This window comes from Mustela nivalis (genome assembly GCF_964662115.1).
Source record: "Mustela nivalis genome assembly, chromosome: 4".
In the NCBI taxonomy this organism is placed as follows: domain Eukaryota; kingdom Metazoa; phylum Chordata; class Mammalia; order Carnivora; family Mustelidae; genus Mustela; species Mustela nivalis.
Genome location: NC_139023.1, coordinates 55950572 through 55972065, shown reverse-complemented (window position 1 = coordinate 55972065; position 21494 = coordinate 55950572). Strand labels below are relative to the sequence as shown.

Here is a 21494-nt window from a genome sequence, read left to right as displayed (position 1 = left end):
AAACTCATATTGCTGTACAATGTTGATTTTACTGAGAGATTTGTTTTTCCTTTTAGAGTGGGGGATAGAGGGAGGTAGGGGAAAAGGGAGAGAGAGAATCCCAAGCAGACTCCCTGCTGAGTGAGGAGCCTGATGTGGGGCTTGATCTCAAGACCCTGAGATCATGACCTGAGCCAACATCAAAAGTCAAATGCTTAACCGACTGAGCCACCCATGAGTCGTTATTGAGAGGTTTTTTTAGGAGACATCAGAAAAAAAGGCTTACCTTAGAAAGTGAAGTCGTGTTGATGAAGACAGAATACTAAAGTTATGTCAAGGTAGATAGCATGTGGGTGTACCTGGATTTGGTTCTTAGAACCAAGACTCTTGGTTACAAGTGGCAGAAGACAAAACCCAAACAGGATTTTCAGACAAAGATTCTGGTGGGTCATAATAAGGCAAAGAATCCAAGAGCAGGCATGCTTAGAACCAGGGCTCACACTATTAGATCGTCTGTAAATGGTATATGATTATAGAAAGATATATCATTATTGTGTTTCAATTTCTCAACTCTGCTGTCTTCTATATCAGGTTCATTCTCAAGCCAACCCTCTCTACTCTTGGGAAACATGGAAAATGATGGAGGGATGCTATTTTAGGGAGGGAGACAGATATAGATCAAGAATGTCTCTAGGAAGAGGAGAGTTAAATCAGCCATGTGAATGCCTAGGGAGGGCCTTCTGGGCAGAGGCAAGGGGCAAAGATTTCAAGTCAGCAATAAGTTTAGGGTATGTGAAACTGGGAGCAGGCCAGTGTGACTGCACAAGGGTAAGCAAAGCAGAGAAAGGAGATGAAGATGGCACTGCAGGCCACAAAAAGGAGGTTTACTCCATATATGGTAAGAAGGCTTTGGAGGGTTTTGGGCAGGGAAGTGACAGGGCTGCCTTATGTTTAAAACCATGCCCTCAGGCTGCCAGGTGGAGAATTCCCTATAGGGAAATGGAGACAGGAAGTTTGGTTAGTATACAAGGTGAGAGATGAGGGTGGTTTGATGGTAGAACAGTGGGAGTTGCTAATGGACCAGATGTAGGGCATAAAGGAAATAAAGGAGTCAAGGATGGGTCCTAGGTTTATAGCCTGGAAACAGGGATAACCATGTTATTTATAGAGGTGGGGACACCTGGAGAGGGGACAGGCTGGCAGTCAGAGTTCTGGACATGCTTACTTTGAAATATCTGCTGGACATCCATGCAATATGTCATCCATGCAATATGACTTTGAAATACCTATTAGTCCTCCAGATTCACTTGGACAGATGAGTCTGAACCCAGAGGACAGACTGATCCTGGGATACTTTGGGAGTCAGGAATGTAGATGACAAAAGCATGACTCCAAGAACCAATCCTTGGGGCACTCCAACATATAGAGGTTGGAAGGAGGAGATGAAGCTGCCAAAGGCAACTGAGAAGTAGTGACCTGTAAGGCGAAGCAACCAGGAGTATGGTATCTGGCAGTCAGGTCAAGTGAGCATTTCCAGAAAAACTGAGTGATCCTTATGTCAAGGGTGCTCAGGGTTTGAGTAAGGCAAGCTCTCAGAGTCCACAAGTGGAAATGAATACACTACATTTCAGATCTACGAAACACACATTTTCTGTGGACCACTGGCATTGTGCTCTGAAGTCTTTATTCCTGCTAATAATGGCAGAAGTAGGGGTTAGTGAGGTGATCAAAGATTTCTTCTTCTTCTTTTTCTTTTTTTTTTTTTTTTGTCTCAGTCTCTTCAGGATCAGTATTAAGTTCAAAGAACTGATCATCAAGGTTATGTTTCCCTCTCAAGGGGTTGCTCCTTCACAACCTTACTCTCAGAAAGCCTTCTGGGGGTGGGACGGAGTGTATGGGGCAAGGGTGGGGGTTCTTTGGTCTTTGGTGGTACGTGTGGCTCCTGCTGGCTGGTTCTTTAGTCTTGGCTCAGTTTCGAAACACTTGCTTGGCCCTTGTCAGCATCCCAGGCCTCTTCCGGTCCATCTTTGAGGTGTCTCTTCTCAGGATGGGGAGCACAGCAGCTCTGGGTGTTTTTCACTGCCCTCTCAAAACCCCCCAGCCATGGCCACCTTAATATGGGTGCCATGCTCAATGAAGGCATTCTCTAAGGATCTTGCCATTTGCCTTAGCAATGACGGGTGAGCAAGAATGAAGCTGTCTTCTTACATTAACTCCAAATCCATGTTGTTCATTTTCACTTTTGTTTCCTTTGCCTTTGGAGATGTGTCTTGAAAGAAATTGCTGTGGCTGATGTTGAAGAGGTTACTGCGTATGTTCTCCTCTTGGATTTTTTATGGATTCCTATCTCACATTGAGGTCTTTCATCCATTTTGAGTTTATCTTTGGGTACGGTGTAAGAGAATGGTCAAGTTTTGTAGTACATATATACAATGGAATTCTACTCAGCCATCAGAAAGGATGAATACCTAGCTTTTGCATCAACATGGATGGGACTGGAGGAGATTATGCTGAGTGAAGTAAGTCAAGCAGAGAAATTCAATTATCATATGGTTTCGTTTACTTGTGGAATGTAAGGAATAACATGGAGGATGTTAGGAGAAGGAAGGAAAAAAATGAAGGAAGGGAAATCAAAGGGTGAGACAAGCCATAAGAAGACTGCTTTGAGAAGCAAACTGAGGGTTAGAAGGGAGGTGGTGAGGGGGTAAAAGGGTGGGTGAGCCTGGTGGTGGGTATTAAGGAGAGCACATATTGCATGGAGCTCTGGGTGTTATATGTAAACAATGAATCTTGGAACCCTGCATTAAAAACTAACGATGTATTGTATGGTGACTAACATAATACAATTAAAAAAAAAAAAAAGAAAGTCTTTAGGAACTAGCAATATTTCCAGAATTGGAATATGCATTCTCCAAAACCTAGATAAACCAACCAAATGCAGGGCTCCTTGTTTGGTTGTGGTGCGGATGCGGCGGGGGGGCGGGGTGAAGAGGAAGAGAGGCAGTAATAAATAACAGCAGTATTTTCCGTCACTTGTGAAAGGTCCTGGGTGGCTTCTTTTTTTTTTTTTTTTTTTAAAGATTTTATTTCTTTAGAGAGAGATCACAAGTAGGCAGAGAGGCAGTCAGAGAGAGAGGGGGAAGCAGGCTCCCCGCTGAGCAGAGAGCCCGATGTGGGGCTCGATCCCAGGACCCTAGGATCATGACCTGAGCTGAAAGCATAGGCTTTAACCCACTGAGCCACCCAGGCACCCCTCCTGGGTGGCTTCTATCCAGATTGTTCTTAAGAATGTCACTGGTTAGGTGGGTCCTTCAATCTTTATTGGATTTATTTAACTTCCCTTCGTTGTTCATGTGAGTCACTATAGCATTCAAGTCAGTCCTATCTTGCTCTTAGGTTTCTAATATTATCATAAGGTCATCAATATAGTATATTATTACACTTGGGACCTGCATCAAATCTAAACACTTTCTGACCAAATTACGACAGGAAACTAACTGGTGGATCCAGATCACCCTGTGGCAGTGAAGTAGATGTAAATTCTGATCCTTTCCACATGAGGGCGAAGTTCCATGGGTTCTCTTTTGAGCCTGAAACAGGAGAAAGGGTTTGCACGGTCATTCACAGAGTATTCTACTATCTGTTTTTACTCACAACACTTCTGACACCAGATGTGTGTTTTTTTCTCCCTTCCACATCAATAAATTCTCCTACTTTCTGGACACCAACTAGCTGTCCTACAGTTCAGTTCAGTTCTGATGCTAACTACTCAGAGTTAGTCTCAGACTCCACAGCTTTTAAAGGCTCAACCATCACTTCGGATGCTGGTCAAAAATATCCGGTCTCCAGGTCACCCACATTGTGTTTAACTTGGCTACAAAGTCAAGGATTCCCCAAACCCCACCCTCAGATTTGTTTATTAGAATGACTCACAGAAATCAGAAAAATGCAATGCCTACTAATAGACTTTATTACAAAGGACATGATGGGGTTCAGGACATACTAGTCCAAAATACGGCATGTTGGTGTCCTGAATATCTTAAACCGAAGGAGTGTGGGAAAGCAGAAACAGGAAAGTCACTCTGCCCAGCCACACTACCTTGCTTTTCCTCTCTGAAAGCAGAAGAGATCACATGTGAAAGGAATCCTTCTTCTACAAAGAGGAAGGAGAAATCCTTATTATCAGAGACTGGGAATTTTGGGGGAAATAGACTGTACAAATACACTTTGTTGATTCTCAGTATTTACTACGTCTGGTCCAAACTTCTCTGCCTTGCCAATTCTTCACAACTGTATTATTTCTTAGTCTAAAAGGTGTAGAAGTTTCTGCTTGGGTCACTTCTTTGAGTCCTCATTCTCAAGTGTGAAGGTTCCCATACACATGTAAAAATTTAACATAACTTGCCTACTTTTCTTCCATTAATCTGTCTTTGTCAGTTTAATTTTCAGACCCAACCAGGGACTCTAAGTGGGGCAGGGGAAATTTTTCCTCCCCTACAGATACAATGAACAGCCAGATGAAGAGGTACATGGGGTGAAGTCTGAAAGTGTCCCCAACTCAGGAGCCCCTGTTCCATGAAATTGGTATGTGTCACCCTCCTAGCCTATAGATGTGTTTGCAGACTTGGAGCCTCCCTAAATCCCATTGTTTAGGGGTTTTTATAGAGATTCTTCATGTAGACATGATTGATTAAACCACCAGACATTAGTCATTTAACTCAGTATCCAGTCCCTCTCTTCTCCAGGGTTTTGGGAGTGGGGTTCCTCTGGTAACCAGCCCCTATCCTGAAACTCCCTAGGGACCCTCCAAGAATCACCTCATTAACATAAACAGGTGTGGTGGAAAGGGTTTCTGAATAGCAGAATTCTGTATTCTGTTCTGAATAGCAGAATACATGCCTGTCACCTCTATCACTCAGGAAATCCCAAGGACTTCAGGAGATCTGTGCCAGCAGTCAAGGACAAAGACCAAATATATAATTGTTGTTGTTGTTGTTGTTGTTGTTGTTGTTGCTATTATCATTATCATTATTATTACTAATTCTACAGATTCTTTTCTACCACCTCCCACTCCAGCCACATTGTCTTTTGTTGAATACACCAAGAATATTTGCTACCAAGGGCTCAGCTCATGCTCTTTCCTCTTTCCTAGAGGGCATATGACCAAGTTCCCTCATTTCTCTGTGGTCTTTGCTCAAAGGTCAGCTTCTCAGGAGACCATTCCAGCCATCCAGACTCCCTATCCCTTCACTGTGTTTTTCCTTGTTACACTTACCACTGCCTGACATCGTTATATTTATGTTTCGATTTGTTCTTTTTTTCCTCATTCTCACTCTCGAAAAGAATACAAACTTTGTAAGGGTAGGAACTTTGTTTTTGCCACTGTGAATCCACAGCATCTTGATACATGGCAGTGATTCAAGAAACATTAGTTGAATGGAACAAAGAATGATTTTGCCTAGCTCGGAGAGATGGATGATCTCTGGGTCAAGTGCCCTGCTTGATGAGTACTGGGATTGAGGCAAAGTACAACTTTCCAAACTTGCACTTCACAGTTGTGGGGATGCAAGGAGAGAAGGTCCTTCCCATTCCTTTCCCTTCTCTTTTATCAGGGGAGTCAGAGCTGAAATGGGTCTTTCTCACTCTAGGTTAGCCAACTGCCCAGAACTCAGGAGAAAATCTCAACCTGAGCACTGCCTTCCCCAGGGACGAGTTATCTTCCTGCGATGTCTGTGGATTAGAACCTACAAAGAAGAGACAATGCATACTTGGTTAATAATGCAAATAGAAAAATGAATGAATGACTGAATGGATGGATGGATGAGTACATGGTTGGAAGACACCACAAAACCCAATACACAAGGATCAATCCATCTGTAGTATTTGCCAGAACAGGTGATTCAGGATCCATTCTTCTATCTTCAAATTTTCCACTGTTCAGGTTTCTCTATACTTTGCTTTATTATGAACATTTTCAAATAGATGAGCAATTGAAAGAATATACAATGAACTCATTGTACACAGAAAACCTCCCCCAGACTGAACAGAAGTTAACATTCCATCATATTTACATTCTTTCTTCCGCTTTCTTCACTCTTTCTATTTCTCTCTCTCCCTTCCTTTACTCCTTCCCTTCCTTCTACTTAAAAAAAATTTTTTTTATAAATTAACCTGTAGATATTATGATACTCTGCCCCTTAATATAAGTATTTCCTGGGAATAATAACATTTTCCTACTAACCACAGTTCCATTATCACACCTAAGAATATTAACAATAATTCTATAAGCTGATCTAAAATATGGAGTATCTTAAAACTTCTCCATGCGTCTCAAGAACATCTTTAATAGTTTTTTTTTTTTCCTGTCTTTTTGAAGCAGAATCTCATCAGGTACCATACATTGCCTTTTGGTCATATCTCTTTTGCCTATTTTAATCCAAGAAGTCCTTCCCAGATTTCTTATTCTTAATCATTTTAAAAAATATAATCTAGGCCAGCTCTCTTTAAGAATATGCTACATTCTTGGTTTGTCTGGTGTCATTTAAGCTGTTCTGTTAGTCTCTGTACTTCCTGCAGTCCTGATTAAGTACAGACACTAGATTAGATTCACATTAAAGACTTTTGTCCAGAATACTTATGTTTTCTATAGCTGCTATAACAAATAAATCTAGTGGCTTAAAACAACACAAATTCATCATCCTATAGTTCTGTAGGTTAGAAGTGCTACACAGGGTCTCACTGGCTAAAATTAAGGTTTTGGAAGGGATGTGTTCCTTTCCAGAAGCTCTAGGAGAGAATCTGATTCTTGGCCTTTTTCGTCTCCTAGAGGTTGCCCCCCTTCCTTGATTATGGACCCCTTTGCCACCTTCAAAGTCAGCAACACTGCATCCCCCTGGTCATTCTTCTGTAGTCACACCTTCCTCAGAAAGTTCTCCTCTTTTAAGGAGCCATGTGATTAGATTAGGGTTACCTGGATATTCAGGGTAATAATTTAATCTGCAAAACTCCTTTTGCCATATAAGGTAACACATGCTCAGATTCCAGGAATTAGAACATAGACATCTTTTGTGGGAAGCAGTATCATACCTACCACAACTCCATAAGTGATACTTTTTGTGTCATCATATCAACAGTCCCAGTATGAACCTGTCCTTCTACTAGTGAAACTAATTTCAGGGGCTCAAAAATGAATTGAAGAGGGGAGCAGTTAGCAAAGCTGTGTGCCTCAGAAGTATCTGGGTGGGCAGGGGAGGGGATAAAAAAAAAGTAGCTGCCAGAATCTCACCTCAAAGATTTTGATTCATTAAGTCAGGGTTGGTGACTGCCATATAGGTCTTATTTCCTCTTGCAGAAATGGGTGAATCACAGTTGCCCAAGCGTGGGGCCCAGCCTTGGAGGAAACAGGTGAGTGATAACAGGTGGAAGCTCATTTTTTTGATCTCCCTCTGAGGTCTGGCCTCTGAAGGACATGTAGTTAGTGGAGTCATTTCCCAATTCATCAATAGTCACCAGCAAGAATGAACATGCAAATATTTCACAGTCAAAATCAGTGATTTTCTCAGGGAAATGGTTACTGACAGATTTCCTTCCTTGGGAGACAGCATAATTATTCATCCACCTTATCTAAAAAAAGCTGGGTGTGGGGGAGGTCAAGGCCTTCTTGAAAAATTTTTTTTGCAGTATTTAGCATTTTGTAAATGATATGAATGTATTTTAACTAATTATATTAATTTTCAAAAAAAGGGTTGTAGAAAAGTTGAAAAAAAATTAAATGTGTATTAAGATAAGCCTCCTTCCCTAGTTCTCCTTGTCAGAAATAGTTGCTGTTATCAATTTGTTGTGTATCCATCCAGAAATACAGTATGTTTACACAGGATATTTGTATGGACATGCTTCTATCTTTCTTATACAAATGAGACCATCTTGTACACACACTGGTCCATATTTTGCCTGGACCCAGCTTCATTTCAGCACATAGAATCTACTGGATTCTTTTTCATTTTTTCTATCAGTCTGTCTATCTATCTATCTATCTATCTATCTAGTATTATTTTTTTTTAAGGGCCCCAATGTGGGGTCAGAACCCATGACCCTGAGATCAAGACCTGAGCCAAGACCAGTCACACACGCAACCAACTGAGCTACCCAGGAGTTCCTACTACATTTCTTTTAAAACTTCTTACCTTGCATGGGTGACTAGGATTTATCATGCCACCTCTCTACTTATGTTCTTTTAGGTTCTTTCCAGATTTTGCTATCACAACCCTGATGTAATGACTAATCTTGCATAAATGGCACTTCCCACACATTTGAGCCTATTTTAAGACAAATATTTAGAAAAGGATTTCCTGAGGAAAGGCCTTGTTTATTTATAAAGATTAATTATTTATTGCCAGAGAGGTTGAAGCAACTATACAACCACCAACAGAGGCTGAGAATATCTATTTCAAAATATCGTCTTTTGTACCCACTCTTAAGCAACCGGAGTCTTAAACTGGAGTCTATTTTAGGAGATGCCAGTTGCTTAAGGCCCAGGTTTATGAGGGTGGGGTAAGAGTACCAGTCTAATAATCAGAGCAAATAGGTCCTAGTCCTGGCTCTCTAATTCCCTAAAATACCTCAGACCAGTTACTTACCCTCTCCGGGACCTAGGTCTCTCATCTGACGACAAAATATTTGAACTACAGAAATGCTGACTCCATGATCCCAAATCTGGGGCTCCCAGCTGATATGGCAACGGTCATTCACCACAATGAACCTATAAAGCAGCTCAGTTAGTACACCCTGATCAAGTCCTGTTGCTAGCCGTTTTCATGGGTTAGGTGACCTGTGAGATACAAAAGATAAAGCGTCAGCCTTGACCTTTTAGGAATCATAGCGAACAAACCTTATGGAAGTAGTGAACGAGAGATGAGAGCATACAACCCAGTGTCATATTAGGTGGCAAGAACTATAGGGCTGAGATTGTTCAGAGGAGGGAGGCACTTGGAATCAGCATGGGTTTCATAGAAAGATGCCATTTCCCTAAGGTAAAAATTTACCAGGCAAGGATGGTAGAAAGGAACCGGGACATACGGTGTTATGAAAGCCCAATTCACATAATTAAACAGCACACTGGAGCACAGGGAAAGCCCCCACATCAAATGCAGTTGTGCCTTATCACTTGTTTGCACAATCATAATCACAAACGAAAGTGAGCTCTAAACCCCCCCCCCCCCCCACTAACTGACATTCCTTCCATAATATTTCCTGTCTCAGGCGACAGCAACTCTATTCTTTCAGTTTGGTCAAATCGTCAAATCACCTTTGACTCCTCCTGTTTGTACCCCTGTCCAGGCAATCATCAAATGCTGTTCAACAACTGTATTTTAAAAGAAGATCCCAAATCCAAGTCTTTCTCTCTACCTTCACCGCTCCCACCTTTTGTCCGGGATGACCAACATCCTGAGCTGGATTCCTGGGAATGCTTCTGCTTCCCCCCATGGCTTCTGGCATGCTACTCTCAACATAGAGGTAGAGTGATCGTGTTAAAATGAAAGTCAGATCATGTCACTCTGCTGGTCTCCCATAGCACCCAGAGTGAAGGTCAGTGTTTACAATGACCTACAAGGTCCTACAAGATGCGAGCTGCCCCTCCTGTGTCTCCCCAGACTTCGTATCTATGATTCTTTCCCCTTCATTCACTCTTCCCTTCTATTGAGCCCTCTTAACTTTCTAGATGCTCTGGGCACACTCTAGCCTCAGATCTATGGCACTGGCCCCCTCCTTCTGCATAGAAAACTCTTCCCTAAGATAGCAGCAAGCTCATACTCTTACTACCTCCTCAAGCAGTCCTACTCTACACTCCTAACCCTCTTTTTCTCACAGCACTTATTGTACTATATAATAAAATTACTATTTTCTTACATTTATTGTTTATTATTACATTTATTGTTCCCTCCAGCCCCTGCTCCACTGAAATGTCAGTTCCACAAGAGCAGGGATTTATTTATGTCTGATTGCTGCACTGCCTTAATATGGTGCCTGGTTCATGGAAGGACTCAACATATATTTGTTGAAGGAATGAATAAATAAATCATGGGGTTTTCTGATGAATTCCCATGAAGACAAAATGGGCTGGACAGTCACCATCAAAATGGGTATTTTCCTCTTGGCCTGTTTCTGTCCTCTGATAAGAAAATTAGTGTATCCTCTTTTGATTCTCGACGGGATGTCAACCTACCCATTATGGAGTTAGAGAGGGGGAAAGGAAGCGTGGTCACCCCAAGAGCTTCCCTTCCTGGCTCTGTCACCTACTACTTGTGTAAATCACTCTCCCTGGACCTCATTTTCCTGTCTGCAAATTGGGAGCAATGATACAAACCAACTAAGGAGAGATTAAATAAGATAATGTGAAAAGCATTTTAGAAGGATGCCAGCCATTTTGTAAGTACTCAAGAGATTTTTAATCAATTAATGATATATAACAGAGACACCATGTCCTGCTCTAGAATCATCTTCAAGAAGGGAGTCAAAGATGAAGCTTCTGGCTCGAGGGAAATTCACGGTTGAAGTGGGTGGAAATGACGGGGGCAGTCACGCCTCGGGGGCCCTAACCCACCACATCGTCTTCCCACTGTCAACTCATTGAACTCGTTGATTTCCTCTTCTGTGAAGTCGTCTCCCCGTGACAATTTTTGCCAGCGAAAAGGAAAACAAAACAAAACAAAACAAAACAACAACAACATAAAAAACCCAGTTTGGGTCTTAGGGGGAAAAGAAAAAAGGCTATTTCACAGCCAACCTTGTGAGCAATGCCGTACCTGCGGGTGGTTCCCTGCCTTTCCGTCCCCCCCACCCCTCCCTCAGGAATTAACCCGCCTTTTAAGGAAAAGACGCCGTGAAAAGGCTTGGGATGGGCAAGACGACTGCAAGGGTGGACGCACTGAAGCTCAGGACGACTTGCGAGCGAGCACGCGAGCGCAGGTAGTAGAGGCGCCGCCAGAGGAGCGCTAGCATCCCGCCCGGCCCGCCCCGCAGGCGCAGGTGCGAGCCAGGGAGCAGGTGAGGGCGGCGCGCGCGCTCATAGGCTGGCGCGCGTGGGGCGACATCAGGCGGTGGGGCGGGAGCCCGGCGCGGGAGGGGTGGGTTGGGAGGGCCTGCGGCGCCTACCCTGCCGGTCCGCTCCCCCTGCCCGGTTTCCCTTATTGTCCAGGTGAGATGTGGCTGGCGTGTGAGCCATCAAGCCCCGCCGCTGCCAAGTGGGTGACTAAGTCGGCTTGGTGGAAAGGAAAGTGACTTTAGAAAGAATGACAAAGGCCTCCAGAGGGAACCCGACCAGCCTCCTTCCGCCCTTCCCCATCCTCCATAAAATAGGCATTTTATTGGCCACCGTGTTATTTTACATGCTCGCCTATTGGATTCTCACAACAATCCTAAAGTAGGGATGATTTTAAATTCCCATTCTATAGATGAGGAAACCGAGGCCCGAAGAGGGCTAAGAATTGCCCACCCCCTGGAGTCAGCAAGTGGTGGAGTCAGGCTTCCAGCCCTCAGATCTTTGCCTCCAAACGGACTGAATCGCTGTTCTTTTTTTTTTTAAGGACTATAAGTTGCCATTGATAGAGCATCTTCTTTTAAAAATAGAAATATAGGGGCGCCTGGGTGGCTCAGTGGGTTAAAGCCTCCACCTTCGGCTGGGGTCATGGGTCCTGGAATCGAGCCCCATATCGGGCTCCCTGCTGGGCAGGGAGCCTGCTTCCCCCTCTTTCTCTGCCTACTTGTGATCTCTGTCTATGAAATAAATAAATAAAATCTTAAAAAAAATTTAAAAATAGAAATATAATTGACATGTGGTACTATATTAGTTCGGTATGCACAAGGTAGCGATTCCATATATATTACAATGACATCTATAAATAATGATCACAAGTCTGGTTAACATTTATCATCATACATAGTTCAATTTTTTTTTTTCTTGTGATGAGAACTTTTAAGATACATTCTGTAAAGCATCTTCTCATTTGTCCTAGATTTGCTTAGGGACTTGAAACTGATTTCCCATATTGTGGGTGGTGACAAGAAGCCCACACAGACCTCTAGATCATGTTGCCATAAATATTCTTCCACCCGCAGAGAACCACACTCTGCATCCTTCTATCCAGATCCCCTTCTCTAGAATTCCTTATGTCACTGTACCAGCAAGTCAGAAATTTAGAAGGGGGTCCTCATTGCTCACCTCCTTCAGGCTCTTCTGGGGGCTGAGAGTGTGCTCTCTAAAATGGCCATGTCAGCCAGTTCACCTTTTTTTAAATACCTTTGGGGGCCTTCTTAGCCTGGAAAGATCCTCCTGCCCTTCTTTCCCACTTGTCACCCACTTCCCTGAGCCTGGACTCCACTTCTGCTGAATAAATCAGTCCGGTCCAGTCCTTACCAGGTCCTTCAGGGCGGATTTCATCCTACCCTCCTGACTGCCAGGCATAGTGGTCTCAAATATTCTGGCCTCAGGATCCCTTTATACCCTTAACAATGACTGAGAACCTCCAAAACTTTTGTTTCTGTGGTAATAGCTATTAATAATTCTGTATTAGAAATTAAAACTGAGAAAACTTAAAGCCATTATTTTAAAACAATAATAAACCCATGAAATAACAGAAGCATATTTGTGAAAAATAACTGTAGTTTTCAAAACAACAACAACAAAATAATTAGAAGAGTGGCATTGTTTTACATTTTTTCCGATCTTAATGGAAGCCAGCTGGTGCATCCTATCTGTTACTTCATTCCATATGTCCTGATATTACCATAGGCTCTGGAAACTTCCACTGTCCCTTTTTCAGGAAGTGAGTGAAAAAGACAAATAACGTCTTAATATATTGGGGCAATAGTTTTGACTTTGTGAACTCTTGGAAGGGTTTTAGGGACTTCCCAGATGCTCTAAGGTATAGTGAAACAGCCATTTTTAGAATGTGTGATTTATTTTTAAGTTTTTATTTTAATTCCAGTTAGTTAACATACACTGTTATATTAGTTTCAGGTATACAATACAGTGATTCAACACTTCCATACATCACCTGTTGCCTTCCTTAATCCCCATCACCTATTTCATCCATCCGTCCACCCACTTCCCTTCTGGTAACCATTAGTTTATTCTATAGTATAGTTGAGAGTCTCTTTCTTGATTTCTTCCCTGTCTCTCTTTTCCCTCTTTGCTCATTTTTTTGTTTCTTAAATTCCACATATGGGTGAAATGGTATGATATTTGTTTTTCTCTGATTGACTTATTTCACTTAGCATGATACTCCATCCATGTCATTGTTGCAAATGGCAAGATTTCATTTTTTTTTTGCTGGCTGAATAAAATGCCAACAGATAGATTCCAGCAGAATAGAAGATAGAAAATAAAAACAGAAGGCATTTTTTTTTTCTCTTTCTTATGGCTTTCCCCACAGGGAGACACTATGAACAGTTTCATGGGCTTCCCGCCCACCTGATTTATATGCCTAGATCAGCAAATCCACCTCTTCCCCCATTAGAGTAGATATAGTTATATATTTTATATGTATTAATGGACACGATTCATTTATATGGGCAGTTGTTGGGCACTTGGGCTGCTTCCATATCTTGGCTATTGTAGATCATGTTGCCATAAATATGAGGGTGCACATATCCTTTTGAATTAGTGTTTTTGTATTCTTTGGGTAAATACCAGTAGTGCGATTGCTGGAAACATAGGGTAGGTACAAGTGCCTCTGCCATCAGGCCACCTGTCACCCCTCACCTGTCTTTGAAACTTTAATGCTCTTTTCTTCCTCTCTCCTTTTCCCTCCTTCTGCCTCTCCCTCCCTTCTTTCTCTTCTTCCCTCTATCCTCCAACTTCTATCCTCACTTTTCCCCAGTCTCCCTTCTCCCCTTTCTCACCTGCCTATCTCTTTTCCCCTTCCTCCTACCTTACCTCTCCTCTCTCCCTCCTTTTCTCCCTCCTTTTCTCCCCCCTTCTCTTTCTCTCTGACTCCCTCAAGGAACACAGGGTCCAGCTGTAGAAACAGGCAGAGTTATCTCATCACGATTGATCTGGTTTCTTGGCGACTTGTTCCATTCCAGAATCCTTTTCTTGAATCCCTGACCCATGTCCTCTGACCCAGGTGCTACTTTCAGGGCTATAGAAACAGAGGTAAAAACCCACTATCCCCAACCTAGACTCACAGGACTGTAAGGAGTCAGCTATTCAAAAACAAACAAACAAACAAACAAACAAACAAAACAAAAACAAAAAACTAATGGGCATCTACTATAGTCTAGGCACCAGGTGATTACAGGGATGAAATGGGCTCTCCTCTGCTCTTAGGGAATTGGGAGTAGGTAGACAGCTGCCTTCGATGGCAGCATAACAAAGATGGAGGGGCACTGGGGGGACCTGCTGCTCAACTCGCCTAGAGGGGTCAGGAGTCAAGAGAGGAGTTACAAAGAGCTTGGAACTATGTGTTCAAGAGGAGTTCATGCATTGATGGCTTTCCCCATCCACTCCCAGTGGAAGCATAAATTGGAATGCTATTCAGAGGCAGAGAGTTGGCACAATCCACCAAAGGTCACTGCAAGTATCCTCTGACTGTGGTCTCTGCTGTATAGGATTTTAGTTTATGGATTTCTTACTAAATGCCTACCCAGAGACTTGTGTAGCTGTGTTCACCGTAGATTTGTTTGTTGCAGAGAAAGCACAGGAAACAACCCACAGGGCTGGGTTTGAGAAAAGAATGTGCTGGAATGATGGCAACGCATAAAGAAGGAGGTTTGTCTATGTTGCTATGGAAAAATAACCAAGAGGAGACAAAAAGATGGAAGACCATTCCATGCTCTTGGATCGGAGGAATAAAAATTGTTAAAATGTCTATACTGCCTAGAGCAATCTATACTTTTAATGCCATTCCAATCAAAATTCCACCAGTATTCTTCAAAGAGCTGTAGCAAATAATCCAAAAATTTGTATGGAATCAGAAGAGACCCCAAATCGCTAAGGAAATGTTGAAAAACAAAAATAAAACTGGGGGCATCACAGTACCTGATTTCAAGCTTTACTATAAAGCTGTAATCACCAAGACAGCATGGTACTGGCATAAAAACAGACACATAGACCAGTGGAACAGAGTAGAGAGCCCAGATATGGACCCTCAACTTTATGGTCAATTAATCCTCGACAAAACAGGAAAAAATATGCAGTGGAAAAAAGACAGTCTCTTCAATAAATGGTACTGGGAAAACTGGACAGCTATAAGTAGAAGAATGAAACTCGACCATTCTCTTACATCGTACACAAAGATAAACTCAAAATGGATAAAAGACCTCAACCTGAGACAGGAAACCATCAGAATCCTAGAGGAGAACATAGGCAGTAATCTCTTCGATATCAGCCACAGCAACTTCTTTCAAGATATGTCTCCAAAGGCAAAGGAAACAAAAGCGAAAATAAACTTCTGGGACTTCATCAAAATCAAAAGCTTCTGCACAGCAAAGGAAACAGTCAACAAAACAAAGAGGCAACCCACGGAATGGGAGAAGATATTTGCAAATGACATTACAGACAAAAGGTTGATATCCAGGATCTATAAAGAACTCCTCAAACTCAACACACACACAAAAGATAATCAAAAAATGGGCAGAAGATATGAACAGACACTTCTCCAATGAAGACATACAAATGGCTATCAGACACATGAAAAAATGTTCATCATCACTAGCCCTCAGGGAGATTCAAATTAAAACCACATTGAGATATCACCTTACACCAGTTAGACTGGCCAAAATTAGCAAGGCAGGAAACAACAAGTGTTGGAGAGGATGTCGAGAAAGGGGAACCCTCTTACACTGTTGGTGGGAATGCAAGTTGGTGCAGCCTCTTTGGAGAACAGTGTGGAGATTCCTCAAGAAATTAAATATAGAACTTCCCTATGACCCTGCAATTGCACTCCTGGGTATTTACCCCAAAGATACAGATGTCGTGAAAAGAAGGGCCATCTGTACCCCAATGCTTATAGCAGCAATGGCCACGGTCGCCAAACTGTGGAAAGAACCAAGATGCCCTTCAACGGATGAATGGATAGGGAATATGTGGTCCATATACACTATGGAGTATTATGCCTCCATCAGAAAGGATGAACACCCAACTTTTTTATCAACATGGACCGGACTGGAAGAGATTATGCTGAGTGAAATAAGTCAAGCAGAGAGAGTCAATTATCATATGGTTTCACTTATTTGTGGAGCACAAGAAATAGCATGGAGGACAAGGGGAGATGGAGAGGAGAAGGGAGTTGAGGGAAATTGGAAGGGGAGGCTATGAGAGACTATGGACTCTGAAAAACAATCTGAGGGTTTTGAAGAGGCGGGGGGTGGGAGGTTGGGGGAACCAGGTGGTGGGTATTGGAGAGGGCACGGATTGCATAGAGCACTGGATGTGGTGCAAAAACAATGAATGCTGTTATGCTGAAAATAAATTAAAAAAAATTAAAAAAAGAAAAGAAAAGAAAAAGAACCAAGATATATTCAGTGGAAACAAGAAGATGCAAAACTGTGTAAATCATCATCTTGTTTCTCTAAATGATTTTAATGGGGGAGGAGATGGATTTACTGTGCATGTAAATCAGATCGGGTGGGGGGGAAGCCCAAGAGACTGTTCATAGAGGTTCACTGTGGGGAAAACCTTAGGAAAGAGAAAAAAAAGTGCTTTTCATTTTTATTTTGCATCTTCTATTCTGCTGGAATTGGTCTGATCATGTATGATTGTGTCCCTCCCAATTTCATATGTTGAAGTCCTAGCCCCTGAAAAAGTGACTGTGTTTAGGTGGGATCTTGAAAGAGGTGATTTAATGAAAATGAGGTCATATGGGTGGGCCATGATCCAATATTAATGTCCTCTTTATAAGAAGAGGAGACTAGGGGATGCCTGGCTGCTTAGTCGGTGGAGCTGCTACTCTTGATCTGGGGGTTGTGGGTTTGAGCCCTGTGTTAGGTGTAGAGATTACTTGAAAATAAAATCTTTCAAAAGAAGAAGAAAAAAAGGAGAGTGGGACACAGATATGCATAGCAGACACAGAAAGAGGGTGGCCATCGAAAGACAAGGAGAAAGGCCTTAGAAGAAAACAACCCTGCCAGTAGGGTTGATTAATCCTTGATCTTGGACTTCCAGCCTCTAGAATGTGAGACAATAAAATTCTGTTGTTTAAATCCCTTAGTCTGTGGTACTTTGTATGGCAGCCTGGGCAGACTCAACTCATCTACCATGTGAGTGTACTACTTTATATATATATATATTTTTTTTTTTTTTAAAGATTTTATTTATTTATTTGACAGAGAGAAATCACAAGTAGGCAGAGAGGCAGGCAGAGAGAGAGAGAGAGAGAGAGGAAAGCAGGCTCTCTGCTCAGCAGAGAGCCCTATGAGGGACTCGATCCCAGGATATATATATATATTTTTTAATTAAATTTATTTATTTATTTTCAGAAAAACAATATTCCTTTTTATTTTTTTTTTACCACACCCAGTGCTTCATGCAATCTGTGCCCTCTCCAATACCCACCACCTGGTTCCCCCAACCTCCCACCCCCCGCCTCTTCAAAACCCTCAGATTGTTTTTCAGAGTCCATAGTCTCTCATAGCCTCCCCTTCCAATTTCCCTCAACTCCCTTCTCCTCTCCATCTCCCCTTGTCCTCCATGCCATTTCTTGTGCTCCACAAATAAGTGAAACCATATGATAATTGACTCTCTCTGCTTGACTTATTTCACTCAGCATAATCTCTTCCAGTCCGGTCCATGTTGATAAAAAAGTTGGGTGTTCATCCTTTCTGATGGAGGCATAATACTCCATAGTGTATATGGACCACATATTCCCTATCCATTCATCCGTTGAAGGGCATCTTGGTTCTTTCCACAGTTTGGCGACCGTGGCCATTGCTGCTATAAGCATTGGGGTACAGATGGCCCTTCTTTTCACGACATCTGTATCTTTGGGGTAAATACCCAGGAGTGCAATTGCAGGGTCATAGGGAAGTTCTATATTTAATTTCTTGAGGAATCTCCACACTGTTCTCCAAAGAGGCTGCACCAACTTGCATTCCCACCAACAGTGTAAGAGGGTTCCCCTTTCTCGACATCCTCTCCAACACTTGTTGTTTCCTGCCTTGCTAATTTTGGCCAGTCTAACTGGTGTAAGGTGATATCTCAATGTGGTTTTAATTTGAATCTCCCTGAGGGCTAGTGATGATGAACATTTTTTCATGTGTCTGATAGCCATTTGTATGTCTTCATTGGAGAAGTGTCTGTTCATATCTTCTGCCCATTTTTTGATTATCTTTTGTGTGTGTGTTGAGTTTGAGGAGTTCTTTATAGATCCTGGATATCAACCTTTTGTCTGTAATGTCATTTGCAAATATCTTCTCCCATTCCGTGGGTTGCCTCTTTGTTTTGTTGACTGTTTCCTTTGCTGTGCAGAAGCTTTTGATTTTGATGAAGTCCCAGAAGTTTATTTTCGCTTTTGTTTCCTTTGCCTTTGGAGACATATCTTGAAAGAAGTTGCTGTGGCTGATATCGAAGAGATTACTGCCTATGTTCTCCTCTAGGATTCTGATGGTTTCCTGTCTCAGGTTGAGGTCTTTTATCCATTTTGAGTTTATCTTTGTGTACGATGTAAGAGAATGGTCGAGTTTCATTCTTCTACTTATAGCTGTCCAGTTTTCCCAGTACCATTTATTGAAGAGACTGTCTTTTTTCCACTGCATATTTTTTCCTGTTTTGTCGAGGATTAATTGACCATAAAGTTGAGGGTCCATATCTGGGCTCTCTACTCTGTTCCACTGGTCTATGTGTCTGTTTTTATGCCAGTACCATGCTGTCTTGGTGATCATATATATTTACTTTTGAGATATGTGTGTGTGTGTGTGTGTGTGTGTGTGTGTGTGTGTATTATTTTTTTTTAAGAAAGTCAGTGGAGAATTTTTTTTTTTAAATATCTCTGCATGACAAGAAATCCTAGTAAGTGTTACATTGGAAAATGAACTGTGCATAGCCTGGTTTGGAGATGGGAAGGAAGGAAGGGGAGCAGATGTAGGGTGGTAAGCAAAAACATATAAGTTCAAAGTCCTGAGGTTCTGGTGTGGTGGGCGTGGGCAGGGGGTGGGGAGTTATATCTTAGTGAGTTCCATAGGCTTAGTGAGCCTATGGAAGTTGCTCAGGGACAGGACTGGTGGGACTTTGGGCTCTAGGGGAGTTTGGTCTTGATCCTGAAGGTGGTGGGGACTGCTGGAGGATATTGTGCAGGGAACAATGGTGTAAGCTCACTATTGCATGGAAGGAGCATGGAAAGGCACAAGAGCTGTAGCAAAAACCAGACAGGAATCTGTTGCAGAAGTTCCAAGAGGTCACAGTAAGCCAGAACTTTCGCGGTTTAATGGGCAGGGACTCTGGAGCGAGACGGCTGGGTTTTAATCCAGCTCTGCCACTTAGTGGGTGTGTGATCTTAGACCAGTTGTTTAATTTCTCTGTGCCCCAAATCCTAGCTGCAGGGCGGGGATAATGAGAGTGGTGGGCTGTTGTGAGAACTGACTGGGTTTAATGTATGCCAACAGCTTGTAAGAGTGTCTGGGTGTGGTAAGCACTCTCGTGTGTCTGGGTTTGCTCTGTTGTTGTTGTCACTTTACCCAGGGCTGAGCACATGATGCATGATATATGCTTGCTCCATTCTTGTAGGGTGATGGGGAAAGCATGTAGTCCCAGGTTGCTGGTTCATGTTAGATAAGTGAAGTGGCTGTCCCAAAGCCACACACAATTAGAAAGGTGATGGGCTGGAATATGAATCCATATCTGTCTTCAAAACCTGCACTTTTAACATTTATATTATGTAACCCAGCCCAGGGCCTGGTCCTTAGTAGGACCTCAATGAGATGTTTCTAGGTGAGTTGACTAAAATGAAGTACATGAGGTAAATGACTTCCTCAGGGTCACATAGCTCATCAGTAGCAGCTGGGCATAGAACCTGGTCTTCTAGTCCCACAACCAAATCTAAATATGCTAGAAAGTAGGGAGGTCAAGGTGCACCTGGGTGACTCAGTCATTTAAGCAACTGACTCTTGATTTCAACTCAGGTCATTATCTCAGGGTCCTGGGATTGAGCTCCCTGTGGGCTCTGCACTCAGTGGGAAGTTTGCTTGAGATTCTGTCTCTCTCCCTCTGCCCCCAAGTTTTGGTCTCTCTTCCCCTCTCAAATAAATCAATAAATCTAAAAAAAAAAAAAAATAGTGGGGAGGTCTTACTAGTTGAGTGGATATAGAACAGAGTCCAAGATCAGTCCCTTGGAAAAACTTTGTTGAAGGTACAAGTGCTGAGGCAAAAGCTTGTACAGCTTGGGGTCATCAAACTCCAAAACTGCAACCAGGGCCAGTCCTAGACTCTTAACTAAGACAAGCTCTTAGAGGGGTACTGGTGAAAAACTGATGTTCATGACATTTGGGAAGATAAAACAAACTGACACATAACAGGGATAAACCCTGAGGTTCATGCTCAGAGCTGTCTGTGGAGTAAACACTCCCTAAATGGGCAATGCATGATGTTGTATGCATCCCAAGTGTGTTGTAGGATCTGCTGGCTGGAGCTTGATTGTCTGCTATCCTGCGAGTTTTGTGACATTTCATTTCATTCCAGCGGCATTACTGATGAGCTGCGCTCTCGATAAAACTTAGTGATGTACTAGTCACCACAAGTTACTAAACTGACAATGTTAACTGTTCAGCCCAGACATGAGTGAGGTTAAGAAATCAGGTTTCAGGAACCTGACAGTCATAGTTTCAGAGCCCAGCTCCATTATTTTCAAGCCATTGTTCTCAGGGTCCTTAGCTTCTTTATACCTTGTTTGCCCCATCTGTAAATGGGAATAGGAAAGAATTAGTAAAGACGTCTGATTCTCAATTATACTAATAGAAATTAGGATTACTTTAACTTTCCAGAAAGCTAGAAAACAAATGAAACACCTGTCTCTTAAGCCATTGAAATAGGTATTGTCTTGTCTGGACACTAAAACTTATATGTCCCACTGACAGGTGAGTACAAGAGCTTAAGCATTCTTTTTTTTTTTTTTTTTTTTTTTGGTTGCCTGGTTTATAGCCAGCCAAACCTTCTTTGAATTAACTTAAGAAAGTAGAGATGTATGTAATCTATTTTCAAGCACATTTACTCACAAGGATTCCAACTTCATAGGTTGGACCTTACAAAATGATAGAAAATACATAAATTTTTCTGTCCCAGTTCCTGACACAGAACTCCCAAGATCCTTATAATTTCCTAAGGGATTAGAGTACTAGGGGCATCTTCTATTTCTTTGTCTTTGACTCAGTTCCTGACACAGAGTTCCTAAACCTCTCGGAATTTCCTGGGTAATGGGAGTGTTTTTTGTTCTAATGAGTTGACTCTTGGTGGGCTCCTGGTTGGGGCTGGTCACCAGAAAGACCAAATCGTGATTTAGAAGCCCCACCCCCATTCTCCAGTGAGGGGA

At 42.4% G+C, this 21494-nt stretch overlaps 1 long non-coding RNA gene across 2 annotated transcripts in view; it reads left to right on the top strand.

Annotated features, from left to right (window-relative positions):
• The first annotated feature begins 777 nt into the window (after positions 1-777).
• LOC309863660 overlaps positions 778-21494 on the top strand; it is an 86645-nt gene continuing 65928 nt past the window's right edge. For both annotated transcript variants that reach the window (XR_014311164.1, XR_014311165.1), the window contains exon 1: positions 778-877. This is a non-coding gene — a long non-coding RNA (uncharacterized lncRNA). The remainder of the gene's footprint in view (positions 878-21494) is intronic.